Here is a 3249-nt window from a genome sequence, read left to right on the forward strand (position 1 = left end):
AGGAAAAGCAGTGAGGCCCTCCTATCTCCAGCCCCGACACCTCCTGCAAGCTCTGCAAACAGCGTCAGGTCCAAAGATTCCAAGTTCCTGGAACTTATTCTATAGCCATTGACTCCCAGGAGATCTTTCCTGTAGAGAATATACGCTGAGGGGTGGGGTCGGGGGAGGGAGGGAGAGCAGCCTGGTGGTCGACTCCATAGTCAGGCGGGCCACGAGAGAATTGTTCTGAATATGGCTGGCCTATCCAGATCACTTTACCATTCTGCTTGGCTCCACTTGTCCACATGTGTGAAAGGAATCAACCCAGTGCGTCCCGTTTCCTTTTCCTTTTCTCAAAGTCAGCTAATCGTTTTGGCTGACTTGGCCCCTCTAATTGGCTATCTGAATATTGCATGGACTCATCCTATGGGAAACTCCTTCAGAGTACTCTCTGCAGACGCCAGCGTGCGCATGCGCTGCAAGCACACGAGCCACCCAGCATATGTGTTGAAGTCGGGTTGTCATTTTAGGTGCCGGTCCTTCCAGTCCATGTTGTCTGAGACCGGGTCATCCTATAATGACAGGATGTGTCAACTGTGTACAAAAGGCTAGCTGCCCCCCCCCCCCCCGTCCCCGCAGCTTCCAGGGACTCTCCTGTCTCTGCCTCCCATTTTACAAGAGGAGCAACTGGGTTGCAGACAAGCACTTGGCTCTCTGTGGGTCTTGGGGACATTCACAAGGCAAATGCTTTATCCACTGACTCTCCTCAGCCCCCAAGATGTTTCACCTTCTTTTCTCCTTGGCAAACTGCCTTTAACTTCCAGCAGAATTCACAGGGAGCTCCTCTGGGAAACATTTCAGATGCCCCTTTCTTGAGCAGAATCCTTGTCCTCCTCAACGGCTTTTCAGACACCGCGCACCTCTCTCTTGCCAACCGACATTTGTCACCCATTTTAGAGTCATTTCTATCTGCTTGGGGGAAGGGGTGCAGAAGTCAGAGACCCAGTCTTTTTGTATATCTCCGACTACAATCTCTGACTCCTGCAGGGAGAGGAAGAGATGGGAGAGAGGAAGGAGGCTGGTCCTATCTGCCAAAAGCTTGCATGTCGCATATGCAGATTGTGAAGATGAGTGGCAGATGACACAGGGAACGTGTGAGCATCTCTGACCACAGGCAAGATTAAACTAGCTGTGACAAAAAGCCGCTGAAGGAGCTTGCTTTCTGGTGACTCTTCCCCCATCCCTGGTTCCTCCGTAGCATTGCTTTGGGTGTCTAGAGTTGCTCATTAGGAGATGCTGGGATTCCATATGAGGGGTGGGAGGAATGGCTGACACAGGCAAGAGATGGGTTACGCTGTTCTGAGAGGATGCTGGCTATAGGTCCCTAGAGGTAAAAGCACAGCAGAATGACTGTACTCTCAATCGCTCCCTAGGGGAGAACAAACCGTTTGGAGACTCTGTCTTCGCTTGTGGATAATGATCTGGTCCGAGAGGTTCAGAAGCTGCAAGATGAACTTGGCAGAAGAACAGCCAAGAAAATTAGAACTTTTTTTTTTTTTCGGAGCCAGAAAATTGTCCTCAACCAGCTGATGGTCAATAATATCCTGTCTTAGGTATTAAAATTATTGCTATCTTCCAAGATCTCAAAATTCTCTAAAGCCTCTGGTGTTCTTTGTGATGGCTAAGGTCACCTGGTAGACCCATGGCTTTGATTCTTTGAGGGATGTAGTGAACTCATACGTACATACATCATACATACACGTATGTGTATATATTATAATATCTACATATTAATGGTGGCATATCTGGCTAGACTTAACTCTGCTGTGACTAAGCTGGCTGGTGGCTTTGGCAGGGTGAGGGTAGGGGGTGGGGATAGCAGATAGTAAAGATATTATTTGTGCATTTGCACTCTCTGTCCACTAGGGGCCTTCTTAAAAAGTGATCCGGTTGAAGTTGTTCAAGCTGACAGACCTACAAGTTAGCCAACTCATCTACGTCTCAACACAGGATAAAGTTAAGCCCTTGAGAAATGCTACAGGGTTTTTAATGGCTGCCAGGAAAACTTGAGCTTGGTCATTTTAGCCTACTTGTGGAAAATATAAAAATATAGTTCATACAAGACACCACTCACTAGCAAATATTTACTATATTTACTAAGTATCCATTCTGTGATAAGCATTGTTATACATATTTGGAGGCGTATCAGTGAAGAAAACAAGTATTTTTGGTTTACTGGAGTCTGCACACTATATGGAGGTGGGAGAGGCACGAAACAATACATAAAGTAAATACTATCTAAAACGCTAAAGGATGATGGCAGGTACTATGGAGAGAAAGGCCAACAAGCATGGTGAATGGAGTTGTGTCCTGAATGGGTGAGGGGTGAGGACGTGCTATGGTTTCGATATGGAAGTGTCTTCCAAGAGGCTTGCATGTTGAAGGCTTGATCCAGCTGGCAGGTGCTGTTGAGGCTGATGGATGTGGCTACCGACTTCATTAAGGAATCGAGGCACGAATGCGTTCACAGTGGAATGGAATATTAAGAGATAGAGCCTAGGGGTCTGACTTTCACACGAACTCTGGTGCCCCATATTTGACCACGTCCCTTTGATGGGAAGGCCTGGTGGGACTCAGAGGAAGGATAGCAGGCTACCAAGAAGAGACTTGATACCCTATGAGCATATAGAGGGGGAAGAGGTCCCCCTCAGTCACAGTCACAGGGGAAGGGAGTAGGGGGAAAATGGGAGGGTGGGAGGAATGGGAGGATACAAGGGATGGGATAACAATTGAGATATAATATGAATAAATTAATAAACTATAAAAAAAAGATAGGGCCTAGCTGCACAACAGGAAAATGGCCAATGGGGGAATGCCTTCAGGGGTGTACCTTTTCCTGGACCCCCGTGCCCCCAAACATGAGGTGAGGTGATCAGCTCTACTAGAGCCTTCTGCTGTGATGTTTTGCCTCAGTACAGGCATGGAGCGATGGGCCTAGCACCTCGAAACTGAACACTCTGAAATGATAAGCTGAAATAAGCCTTTCTTACTTTTAAGCTGCCTTCTTGACTATTTTCTCACAGTGATAGGAAACTGGCTAATCCCGGAAACTGGCCATGGGTGGGTGGGTATTCATGATGGGCCCAGTGGAGGCAGTGGTGTTTCTGCAAAGACTGGAAGCAGGATGCTGAGTTGGCCAAGTGCATTCTGGGAGAGGAACATCCGAGAGAGAAAGGAAAACAGCAAGAGTGGAGCTCTGTGGGTCTTGTT

The sequence above is a fragment of the Acomys russatus genome, chromosome 11 (genome assembly GCF_903995435.1).
Source record: "Acomys russatus chromosome 11, mAcoRus1.1, whole genome shotgun sequence".
Lineage (NCBI taxonomy): Eukaryota > Metazoa > Chordata > Mammalia > Rodentia > Muridae > Acomys > Acomys russatus.